Source organism: Chlorocebus sabaeus, chromosome 6 (genome assembly GCF_047675955.1).
Source record: "Chlorocebus sabaeus isolate Y175 chromosome 6, mChlSab1.0.hap1, whole genome shotgun sequence".
In the NCBI taxonomy this organism is placed as follows: domain Eukaryota; kingdom Metazoa; phylum Chordata; class Mammalia; order Primates; family Cercopithecidae; genus Chlorocebus; species Chlorocebus sabaeus.
Window position 1 is genome coordinate 28,521,234 of NC_132909.1, and position 13,160 is coordinate 28,534,393.

Below are 13,160 nucleotides of genomic sequence, written 5' to 3' on the forward strand. Positions count from 1 at the left end.
GAGGCTGGGCCACAGCAAGAGGAGCGGATGGGTCAGAGAGCGGCATTTCTGGGGAAGCGGTTTAAAGCTACTTCCACTGGCTCAGCTATACCTCTGATTCACCAGCACACAGAGGCAGGTGACAGAGGGGAGGAAAAAACCAAATCACTTCCTCCTTTGCCTTTCAATCTAAAACACACCTTCCTTATTACGCATCAGAAGGGGCTGGAAAACCGACAATTTTTTTTTTTTCTTCTTCTTCAAGGCAAAACAACCCAGGCCCAACAAAAACAAAATAATCTCTCTGACAGATCGCTGGGATGGTTGGACCTCTCTCCTGACAAATCACAACAGGGCCTACAGATGTGGAATCCGCCCATCAAGCCCAGTCACATGCTCAGGATTACTAAGGCAAAGAATTGTGAATTTCATTAAATATGTTAAAGGGGAAAAATCAGCTTTGAAAAATAGTAATCCTGTCTTTCAACAAAAATATTATAGGAAGCTATGAATTTGGTAGATCGGAATAGGGTGTTGGTACATGTTTTACTAAGGTAATATAATGGTACACTATTATTAGATCACATTAATCATTACTGTGCCAACGGCACTGACAGCCCCACTGAAAAGGATTGAAAGGCCTGGTAATGGATATAAATTACCCATTGTGTGATAAAAGGATTTTTACTAAGAAGGTAAGAATAAAACAGCAAATTTCTAATATAACTGTTGTGTAAAAACCAAAATAAAAGTAATCCACGGTCAGGAGTATCCACAAAATCAGAAGTAAGCACTTTTCCAGCAATATAAAGTCACGATAAATATATATATATATATATATATTCAGTACAATATAAAATTAATTCCTGAGTGCATAATTCTGCTATCAATTTCCCTGGTTTATGTAGTGACTTCTGAGACGTGTGGTCAGGAGAAGGTGGGCTTGGCTAATTACATCTGAGGGTGAGTTTACAGAGATATCAGGGGCAGCCTAAGATGAGGCCACCGAAGATACCAAATACACATGTCGCCCTTTCTTTTGTATTTTAAGTTTGTACCAGCTCCTGCACCGGAAATACACCCTGTCCAGGAGTCTGCGATCTGGAGTCTGACTGAGGTGACAAACACAGAGCTGCTTTGGGACAGGATTCATCCAAGACTGGGCCAAGCCGCTGAGTCACCCGGTGAGTGATGAGGAGCCCTACATCAGGCGGCACTTGGACGAAGTCACTTGGGCTTTAGCAAAAGCCCCACCAGCTCTCAGCCCTGGTTCCAGGCTGCTGGCTGGCAGACAGGGACTCAGGGTGTCACGCAAGAGAGAAAGAAGTCACCCTTGTTGGGCTTTGCCTCATGGGGGGAGCCTGTTCAGAGACTCAAGAACATGTCTCCACATTGCACGTTCACCCCACCCACAAGATATGGAACCAATGCTACCTCCCAGACACCTGTGACTCTGGAAGTTTCTCCATAGTTCTGCACAGGGATCAGCAGCCCAGAGAAGGCAGCCTGGACTTCCCCACAAACTCACAGACAGACACCAGTTCAACAAACTACAAATCGATGGTCCTTACCAGGCAAGTCTTAAAGCAATGGATCTCCCTCCCGGTTGAAGGATATTCTTAAAGCCGTGGTGGTCAGGAACTGCAAAAATAAGACCTGTTAGAAACTGTAAATGTCACACACGTCGACTTCAGTAAGTCACATAAACAGCATTCATCCAAATAACAATTTGCTGGGTTAGTTGCGAGCCTAAAAACCTTGAATAGCCCCCACTGCCCCCAATTCTTTGAGCAATTTAAAAAATGGGAACTATGTGACCTTTGCTGCAATGATCCAAATTTCCTCAGCTTGTTTTCAGTGGGAAATTGCCACCTGCACAAAAAGAACTTCTAATCATCTCTTATCTTCTCTATATGGGACAGAAGAAGAAATAGGAGCTAATATTATAAGGGCTCTCTCTCTCTCTCTCTCTCTCTCTCTCTCTCTATCTCCTCTCTCTCTCTCTCTCTCGCTGTCTCTCTTCTTTAGAATTCTCAAAGTGAGGAAGTACCCAAGGGTTCTTGCTTTTTCCCTGATTTGTGGAACCCTTTACAGTAGACCAAAATTCCACCCAAATTTCAACTGGCCAAGCCTGTTTGGTAGCCAGTGGATACAGAATGGGAATCTGCCACTGACAGAGGCTTAGAGATGTTGTGTTTGGCATCAAAGTCCTCTCCCCCGAACCCAGACCAGGAAAGCAGCAGACAGTGAGATTTGCTACTTCTTCATTCTGTGTTATCACTGAAGTAAGTCCTACATGGGTGATCCCACCTCCTATGGCATGCTCAGAGGTGATAAAGGCCAAGAAGGAAAGCTGGGATGTTCATCTATGATGGCTGCAGAGCTGCTGGCTAAGGGGTAATCAAGGAAGGCCAGCCCCCAGCCTGTGATCTCCAGTCCACTCCTCACCCAGTGCAATTCGGATTCTCATTTGTTTTGCCATGTCACAGAAGGGATGTTATGGGGCAAACATAAGTTCCCCTAATAAATTATATTTTACTGAAAGTGAAGTTGTAAATTCTGATCACAGAGGTAGAATTTTGCTATGGATTCAAAAAATCTGATTCTGCACATGGAAAACCAGAAGATACATTTGGAGGACTGGTGGCAGCCCCACCCCAAGAGGTTTGTACTGATTGAACCACTGGCTTGCAACACTTCACTCAACTCCAAGGCTGACTTCTGGCAACCAAAAAGGTGTTTGCTGACTGCATGCTCAAAAAGTGTTTTCTCAGGGTGCCACAGGGAAGCTGCTGTGTATAAACACATTTCTACCTGCCTATCCTGAGACATAAAGCAAAAGCTGACATCTCAACCATCTCCAACAAGGAAAGAAATTACATCTCAGTGTCTGTCTGTCTGTCTCTCTCTCGCCCCTGAATCAGATGATCTTTTGTATTTTGTTTTGTTTTGTTTTGTTTTCCTGTGTCACTCAAAATCTAAGGAGTGAGGAACAAATGCCCGATGTTACACTTTCCAAGGTTCTGTCCTACCGCTGATCTAAACAGGTCCCCAGCACCCAGCTGGCTCTGAAAACACTTATTTGCTTTGCTCTAAGACCTCCTTATGTTTAGGGAGGGGGTTGCAGGAGATGGGAGACACACTCAGATTTTATATCTAGGCTCATGACTTGCAAAATTCTAGGACTATTCTCCAGGGGCCATTCACTTAGAAGCCCTGTAAATGCCAATGACAGGAGAACACAGAGAGGCTTCATCGGGGGAAGTCCCACACCGGTTTGTCCAGCTTCACACCATTGATCAGAACACCATCTCCTGCAGTTGGCACCGGGGCAGTGATGGGCACAAACCCCTCAGGTTCTACACTCTAAATCATGAAAGGACCCAGCACAAGCCTCATAGCTACATTGGAGGCTATGCTCTCCCGATGGATTAGTGGGTTTATGCAAGGGTGTCTGACCTGCGTGAGCAAGGTTAGCCCAACATGCCAGCAGGGCAGCCGATGAGTACAGCCTCACTGGGCCCTTAGGAAAAGAAATCAAGTTAGTTCCATCTGTGCCTTTCTGATCCAGTCTAAACAGGAGGAGGATCCTGGTGTCTGATGTCGTTATAGTCACTGCGGGTCGGGGAAAGGTGACTGCATCCAACCGCAGATGCTCTCGTGATGCAGGGTGGGGAGGAAGGGAAACACCAGTAGAGTCATTCTATCTTCCTCAAAAAAAGAAACAGCTCTTTTGCTGCAAGTAAGTGACTTGTATTTAGAGATAACACAGTCAGTGGCATAACCAGAAGCAGACTGGACATGAGGCCTCCCCTCACCCTGTCCCCTACAGGGACCCCAAGTTGAGGGGCCACCCAGTAGACTCTGCCCACGAGCCCAGTTTGGTGCAGTTCAGAGTAGGTGTGGGAGGGGGAAGATTGAAAAGGCGGCAGAAAGCATGGTATGAACTAAGAGGGGTTGGGTAGCCGCCACCTCATCAAAATAAGGGAACCTCCACAGGTGCGTTTCAGTGCTTGAAATTCCACCCACTGTACACCGATGGCTCCTGCTTCCCTCTCAAAGCACAGAGAAGGCTCCCACACAGCCCTCCCCAGCAACATGGATGAGCTTAAGAGGCCTGTTCACTCGGTGGCTTGGAGACTCCCTTCCCAGCACCTGTGGTGCACTGGGGCCTCTGGGGTAGATCAGGGGCCAAGCAGGTCTGCCCATTGGATGCAGAAACCACCCATCGTGTGAAGGTCCTGGTTGCCAGGACAAGGAGCACATCAAAGGCAGGGCACTGGGAGTGGGGCAGAGTTGACTCAAGCCCTTAAGCAAGTGCAGGCAGGGCGTTGGTGGAGACAGGGCTGGAGGCCAGGGAGGGGCAGAGAAGTGCAACAGAGTGGCCTCAAGTTCCAGAAAGGGGACTGAGAAGGTTTGCAGGGGCTGAAGAAGGGAAGCCTGAATGGCCACTTCCTGGGTGGACCCTGGCTGGAGTACAGCAGGGATGTAGGGTGCTGGGAGTGAGGAGGAAGAAAGAGAGACTTCCTAGAGCCAGAGGTATTCCCAAGGCCTCTCTGAGGAAGGGGAGACAAGAGGAGGGGTGGAAAGTTCTGAGAGAGGGACTTCAAAGGGGAAGTGGGAGCACGGGAAGATATGGATGGGCACCAATCAAGCGAGGAAGTGGAAGGTGCGACGGCAGCTCTCACCCATCTTGGCACACAGTGGGCCTACCCTGAGCGCACACACTCCCATCCCTGTGAATTCCACAGGCAAGGCAGAACCCACCCCGCGGCCCAGCCGTGTTCACTGAATGAGCCCCGCCGAACACCGACTTACAAGCTAGCCCTGCACGGGCCCCTCTGTCCACCAAAGCGGGAGGCCACACGGGCTCCCCACAGGGGACGGGGCACCCTCCTCCCTCCCATATCCTCCCAGAGCTGCCTACACAGGAGCTCTGAAGGAGCCAGAGAAACCCTCCCTGAGCAAAAGCCTAGCCTGCTCGACTCAGACCCATGGGCTTTGGGAGAGGGTGATTCGCCAGTCAAGAGGTGAGCAGAGACGGGGTACCCCCAGCATCACCATGCTCTGAGATGGGCCCAGAGTTTAACAAAGAGCGGTCCTCCAGGCCAGCGAGTTTCCTGCCTGTGGGCACCGCACACTTGTCTCCACCCCGCACCATGACAATTTGAGGACATGAGAGCAGCAATGAACGTCACCATCACTGAGGCCACAGCAAGCCCCGGGCACATGCAGAGGACCGTCCGGCATGTGGGGAAACGGTGGTGTCAGACTCTCCTCCCAGCCCCTCACCTCTGTCGGAGGACCTGGGTGGATGGGAGGGAGGGGAGGAGGGAAGTTAAGACAGAAGGATGGAAGGAGGACAGGCAGGAGGATGGGAATGGAAGGATGGAGGAAAGATGTAGAGAGGGAGGAGAGAAGGACAGAAGGATGGAGACGGATGCAAAAATGGAAGGGGGAGGGAAAACAAAAGTAAGGAGGGCAAGAGGAAAGAGAGGGTCCGAAGGTGGAAGAGAGGACGAAAGAAAAGGGGCAGATGGAAGGATGAAAGTGCAGACGGACAGATGGAGGCAAGGCGGATGGACGGAAGGAAAGGTGCGAGGGCTGCTTCAATTTCCCCCTCCTGGTCCATGTTCCATTCTCTCCTGCGGGAGGTGGAGTGTATTCCTGGGGAGACACAGGATGGCCCTTCCCTAGATGGGTCACTGGGAGGCCAGGCAGCAGGAACATGGGCTGTGTGCAGAGGCATCTGAGTGTGTGGCATTTGGGAGCCAGGGAAACTACTTTCCTTCCAGAAAAACAGTTGGGCAAGGAGGATTTGGAGAGAAAGCCAGCCCGGCTCCTTCGGCCCTCTGCCCAGGGAAGGACATGGTTAAGACCTCCAGAGGGGAAACAGCTGGATGCCCAACTAAGTCTCCCCCCAGATGACACCTGAGTGCAGTGGCTCCCAAGCAATGCCTTGGAACCCTCTACCGAGAGCAGACTCTCCGCGTCCAAAGGTACACAGGGCCTCTTCTCCAGTGCGCACCCCCTGGGTGCTGGCAACTTCCCTCCCATGGTTCTAAGACCTCCTCCCAGCCCAGAGCTTGACATTCTCAAGTTCCACTAGCAACAAGGACCCTACCAAAAAACCACAGCTCCTCCAACCGGATCTGGAAGTTTTGCCCCAAGCACTGAGTGACTCTTTCTCAGAGAACCCTGGGGGATGAACATGGCCCCAAATGACACACCCATTGTTGCTACAGGTTTCCAACAGGAGTGGGGATCCTGGTGTGGAAAGCTCCCAGGGAGGAGCCTCGGAGAATCAGTCACTCACTCAACCATTACCCATCCAGGGCCCCTGCAGTCAGGCTCTGTTCTGTTTCTGGGGATCCAGTGATAAACACCGTGTCCACCTGCGTGGAGCTCATGTTTCCAAGACCAGATTCAAATGAAAGACAAAAGTAAAATATACCAGCAAATAACAATCTCTAAGAAGATAATAAAGCTGGAAGAAATGACCGTGACAATCAGAGAAGACCTCTCTAAGGAAGCAACAACTGGCGAGGGACCAGAATAAAATAAGGGAGTGAGTCCTGTGAGAATGCCGGGAACAGAGGTATAGGAAGAGCGAACGGCGAGTGCAAAGGCCCTGAGGTCGGACGGAGACGGTGCATTCAAGGAGCACCAAGACATTCCCTGTGGCCTGGGTATGGAGAGTGAGCGAGAGAATGGATGAAGATAGGCTTTTTATGATCCACGTACTTAGATCACGGGAAAAACATGACCTATTTGCACTGTATGCCTGCTATGGAAGGAACAGAAAAGAAGGGGCCAGAGAGGAGGCAGGGGGACCCACGGGGGAGGCTGCTGCAGGTGTGCAGGTAAGGGAGGATCTGGTGTGAGCTGGAGAGAGAGCGGTGGCAGGGGGAGGCAGGCAGATTCAGGATGTGTTCCATGACAGAGTGGTGAGACCTGCAAGTAGAACACCAAGAGTAAGGAGAGCCCAGAGTAAGCCAAGCTTACCTGGACTGGGACCCAAGGGGCACAGGGAACCAGCCTCCAAACCAGCCTCAGCCCAGGGTCCAGGTGTCCAGGTGTGTTCACCAAAAGGTTCTGATGCTCTGATATCTTGGGGCCTTGCTGGCCCCAGAAGGGCTGTCCTGCCCAGAGCTAGCCCATTTCTAGAGTTGGTAAATGACTCCCTGGGAGCTCCTTTTATACATAAAACAGCCAGTCCAAACCACATCACCAATACCACCTTTACTGGGCTCTCACAGGGCCCTCCCACTTGGGGCCACTATCCTTCTGCCCTAATTGCCCACGGCCAGAAACCAGACAACTAGAAGCAACCCCCCACGGTCCATGCCTGTGGAAACCACTCAAACGAGCCAATTCAAACCCTCTCAACCCTGCCTTGCCTCGCCTTTCCCTGGGAAGCTACAATGAAGGCTCTTGTCCATCTTCTCCCCTCCCACCTTCTGCCTCCCAGGAACCCTGGTGCTTCCCCATGTGGCTCCCACGTGGCATGGCATGTCTTCCTCTTGGGAACTGTGAGTAACAAACTGTCCCTTCAATCTCAGTTGTCTCCTGCCCTGTTGGCTGCGCCATATCTGAACAATGATAAAACCTACATTTCAAAACATCGGGTCCCAAGTCACCAGCACGAAGCCTGCGTAGGAGAGGACAGGTCCCAGAGAGAGTGTGAGGTGGGTTCTGCTGAAGACAGCACCGCCCACAAGTTTCTTGCTGGCAGGGTCATGCTGAAGCCACCGCCCTCCTCCCAGAGGGCATGACATGCCAACGGAGAAATGGTCACCCTCTGCTAACTTCCACCAGAGCAGGTGCCTGCGCTGTTATTCAACAGCCACGATGTGTCTCAAAGAGGAGGACGAGCACTAGAAACATGGCAAGGTCCTTCCCAAAACCCATCAGCCCACTCCACAGGGTCCCACAACGGACACACTGCGTCAGGCCTCCGCGCACAGGCGCCAGCACCTGTGTGAGTGTGTGCGTGGGTATGTGCTGTGTGTGCATGTGTGTGTGCACGTGTGAGCATTCACATGCATGGTGGAGGTGGGCCGCAGTTGCCACCCTGACGCAGAGCCCAGCATCATACGAGGCAGCTAAAATATTGTAACACAGAGCGCGTAGGGCTGCCCAGACTCGCTTCCAAAGGAAGCCTCTCCTTTCATTTTAAAACAAAGGTAACTTTGATGGAGAAGCTATTTGATACCTGTTCGATCTAAATGCTTTCAGGATACACAGACATCAGACGCTGACAGAAACCTGAGACCCTACGATATCGGACCAGTCTCGGGGATGATAAAAGAGGAGTGGAGAGGCTTCCTCTCATCAGCTCGCCTGCCCCGTGCATGTATTTTTACATGCTTTAGCATGAAAAAAAGCCAAGATGCTCAGAGCCAATCAAATTACACCCCTGTCTCTTTAATAAACAAATCCATGTGCACATCAACAGTGTTGAAAATTCAATTTAAACTCTTTGTCTGTTGCCGCTTACTCTAAAGATGGTCTTTCTTAAACAACAGAACACCAAGGAGTCGTTAGTGCTCTCTCTTCATTACTTCAAAAAACCAATCATTAGACACCAGAGTATATACGTAATTAGAAAATCACTTCCTTTGCAATCCAAGCTAAGTAGTTTACATACTGTAATTACAGGGACAAAATCAATTTTTAATCATTTCCCTGATTGGGCTCATCAGCTCTGTGGGAACATTGTAACCTGCTTGTTGTGCAAAAGCAACATCTGGGCTAAAACAATTACCCTTTGTTTGCTACAATATTCCTTAAATCTTTTTGCTTGCATAAAAAAAAGAAACGAAAACATGAAGACAAGATATTTGGATGTCTTTGTGTCCTTGATCAACATATATCCAAAAGTTCTCCCAGTGACGTGCGCTTAATGTTCCCCGGAATTTACGGTTTAACAGTACACATCCAAGGAATGTATTTTTTCAGTGAGATAAAAGTATCTGATTGTTTTAAAGATCCATTCAGCTGCCTAATTGTTCCATAGCTAACACATGGTATTCAAACAACCCACACATTACAAAAGCTCATCTGGGTAATCACGGGCAACTATTATGGCGATGGTTTACACTTTTCTAATACAAATGAATGGATTTTATCAAAATTAAAAAAAAACTAAAAAGCTGAGTATGTGTGAAAAATAGTTGGTATGAATTGGCAAGGCAGGGCTGAGCATTTTGTTCTCTTAATAGGAAATGACCTCATTTACACTGGAGTAATAATTAGTACTGCTTCACTGACAGTTAAGAAAAAAAACTTTCCCAGTATAATAAGGCAGCATCTCCTTTGTTAGGAGATCTACATTGATTATTAACCCTTGCCAAGAAATTCCAAGTTTAACTCTCCATTCCACTGGGCTCATGCTTGCTGGCAAAAGATAAAAATAGCTGTTTTGGAAGCCGTCACCTCTCACCAGATTTCCAAAGTTTTGCATCTAGCTTTTAAGTGACAATCTGAAACACTTGGTGTCCCCTTTGAAGAAACAGAGAAAGCCCCCACCACCCCAACCCGCAGCCACCAAGAGCTCCATTCGGCTCCCTGCACTCCCCCGGTGGCCCTGGTCCTCCCTATCCTTTTGAAGTTTATTGGCTTTGATTATTGCTTGCAAGTCCCCAAACCTACAATTAATTCATAGTCAAAACAGCCCTGAGAAGGAAGAAAGGAGAGAGGGAAAGTGAAGGCAGAGGGGAGATACTCTTGCCGGTGATTCAGTGCAGGCTGATAGTGCAAGAGATAGGAACACTTGGGCCAATAAAGAAATGTAGTCCAGGAAGCAGCTAGAATGTATTTACACACACACACACACACACACACACACACACACACCCCTTCTGAGGGCTTTGTTCATTGACCAACCATTCTTGAATTCAGTAAGAGTGAAAACAGTGAAAACTAACATTTACCATGTGCCACCCAGAGTTCCAAGCATTGACACGCAATCTCACTTCATCCTTGCATCCATCCTATGAGGCGGGCATTATCATTTATTGATGAGAAACCGAGACACCAGCCCCGAAATTCTGTGTCTGAGGTTAAGAGCTCAGGAGACGGGGACCCAGGGTGTGAATCTCAGCAGGCTGATTCCATGACCTGTGCTGAGAGCCACTCGAACACACTGTGCCCCAACGCAAGGCAACAGCACCTCTTCCCCACAGCCTCAGAGAGCCTCATCTCCAGGGCAGTCAAGGCTGCCTGATGTCCACTGGTCAGACACAGCCAGCAGCCCCCATGGCCGTGTCCTCGGGAGCACACACAGAGCTTGGCACCATTCTGCACCTGGATTCCTACTCCCCAGCCCAAGGTGGGTGGTTCTGACCCAGGACAAGGTGAGGAAGGAGAACTCACCCTGTAGGTCAGTGTTCTTAGGGTAAGAAGTGCAAACTAGATGCAGGCATTTTCTACAAGGCCAAGGAGCACCGGTTATCAAGCCGCCACGCTGGTAGATTTCCAGAGCCTAACCACAGTCAGGATGGAGTCCCCCAGATTCCCCAGAGGCCATGTTCTCCAGTAGTCAGTGCCTGGCAGGCTCTCCCTGAACCTCACTCCACCCAGTGTCTTTGCCCTGGATCTCTCACCCCATCCACAAGGATGAAGACCCCACTTAGCTCAAGACTCAACAGGACAGCAAAACCAAGACAATTCTGGCCCCCAGAGATGGAATGATGCAAACAGGGGGGAAAATCCAGAAAATTATAAAGGCTTTCTAATATATTATATCACCACATGAACTCAACGTCTGTATCGCTTTACACAAAGTACTTCATAGCATCATCAAACCCCAAGTTATCTATGAAGTAATGCATCTTGAAGGAGAGATGTAAAATAACTGGAAACTGGAGTGTTGTTTTCTGTTCCACCTGTGCTACCACAGGAAATGCTGCTTGCTGTGCTGATATTCTGCTTGATAAATATCACTCGAATGTTCAGACATCTAGCAGGTATCATGCTGATTTACCTGGGTGACGAAATGGTCTATACACCAAACCTCCGTGACACACAACTTACCCATGTAACAAGCCAGTGCATGTACCCCCTTAAACCTAAAATAAAAGTTGGAAAGAAAAAAGATACATCCTGCCACCACATAGAACTGCACTGACCAAGCTGGTAGCCACAGGCCACACATGACAACTGAGCACTTAAAATCTGGCCAGTCCAAATTGAGATGTGCTTGTGAGTGTAAAATACAAATTGCATTTGGAAGAATGGAAAACGTCTCATTAATATTCTTTATACTTTTTACATGTTGAAATGATAATATTGTGGATACACTGAATTAAACAAAATAGAATGTGGCTATTAGAAAATTCAAAAATGCATGCATGACTTGCATTTGTGGTTTGCACTAGATTTCTATTGTGCAGTGCAGATTCTGAGCTTAGCAGAATAATCTGGTATTTTGACAGTCAAATTTGGTCATACTAAAAATTCGCTTGTTTTCTGAAGCAGGATTTTAGAGAACATGTATTATCATCGATATCACTTAAAATGTTGGTCCCACTGATCTTCTCTGAAGCTGAAACGAAAGTTACACCACTTCTAACTGAACTATCTGGGTATCTCCTTTATAGGGGTCACTTTTTCTTTCATCTCATTACTTTTTACTTTTTAAAATTGGTTATTCAAGTTACATATGCTCATTTGTAGAAAATTAGGAATATACAAGATATTAGAAAGAGGAAAATAATAATCCACAATTCTATTAACTGATATAATGGCTGTGGATATTTTGGTGCATTTCTTTCCATTCTTGCACATATATGCATGCATTTATGTGTTAATGAACACATGTGTACATTTATGTGTGTGTATTTGTGAACATAGTTAAGAACATACATCATGTGTACCTTTGACTTCAAATTTCTCAAAATCTCAGGTTTCAAATGCAAATAGATGCCGCTTGGCCACATAAAAATATCAGCCACTGGCTAAAGTAGCTTAGTTTCCCCAGGTGTTGAGAAAGAATGAAAAGACAACCTACACATTGGAGAAAGTCTTTGCAAAACACATATCTGATAAAGGACTGGTATCTGACCTATGCAGAACTCTTAAAACTCAACAGTAAGAAACAAACAGCCCAATTTAAAAATGGGCAAAAGATCTGAACGGGTACGTCCCCAAAGAAGATATATAGACAGCAAATAGGCATATGAAAAGATGCTCAGCATCCTATGTCACCAGGGACTTGCAAATTCAAACAAAAATGAAATACCACTACACCCCTATCACAACAGCTAAAATTCAAAACACCAACAACATGAAATGCTGAGGAGGACGTGGAGCAACAGGAACTCTCATTCACTGCTAGGGGGAAACCACGTGAGAAGACAGTTTGGCAGTCTCTTACAAGGCTAAATATTGTCTTATCAAGCAATCCAGCAATCATGTTCCTTGATGTTTATACAAATGAGTTGAAACTTAGGTATACACACACACACACACACACACACACACACACACAATCTGCATGGCTGGATGCAGTGGTTCATGCCTATAATACCAGCACTTCACAAGGTTGAGGCAGGAGGATCACTTGATCCGAGGAGTTTAAGACCATTCTCAGCAACATAGTGAGACCCTGTCTCTACAAAAAATTTTAAAATTAGCCAGGTATAGTGGTGCACACCTGCATTCAAGATGCTGAGGCAGGATGATTGCTTCAGCCTGGGAGGTCGAGGCTGCAGTGAGCTATGATTATACTGCTGCACTCCAGCCTGGGCAACAAAGCAAGACCCTGTCTCTTAAAAAGTAAAAAGTAAAAAAACAAAATACTGCACATAAATGTTTATAGCAGAATGTTTATTGAATGTTATTATGAATCACACAATTGCCCAAACTTGGAAGCAACCAAGATGTCTTTTAAGAGGTGAATAGCTCGATTGTGGTACATCCATATAATGGAATATTATTCAGCAATAAAAAGAAATGAGCTGTCTAACTATGAAAAGACATGGAGAAAATTTAAATGCATATTTCTAAGTGAAAGAAGCCAATATTAAAAGACTACACATCATACGAATCCAAATACAGGACATTCTGGGAAAGGCTAAACAAGGGAGACAGGAAAAAGACCAGGGGTTGCCAGAGGTTCAGGGGAAGAGGGAGTGGAGTTCAGGGGATTTTTAGGGCCGTGAAACTACTCTGTATGG

The 13,160-nt window shown here is 47.3% G+C and overlaps 1 protein-coding gene across 12 annotated transcripts in view; it reads right to left on the reverse strand.

Moving 5' to 3' along the window:
* The window catches only part of ZNF536 (zinc finger protein 536), a 486,990-nt gene that overhangs the window by 426,039 nt on the left and 47,791 nt on the right, over positions 1-13,160 (reverse strand). For 11 of the 12 annotated variants that reach the window (XM_073016678.1, XM_073016679.1, XM_073016677.1 and 8 more), the window contains exon 2: positions 1,551-1,620. The exons of the other annotated variant lie outside the window; for it this stretch is intronic. The gene's annotated coding sequence lies outside the window, so the exon portion shown is untranslated. The remainder of the gene's footprint in view (positions 1-1,550; positions 1,621-13,160) is intronic. 12 annotated transcript variants of the gene reach the window in all.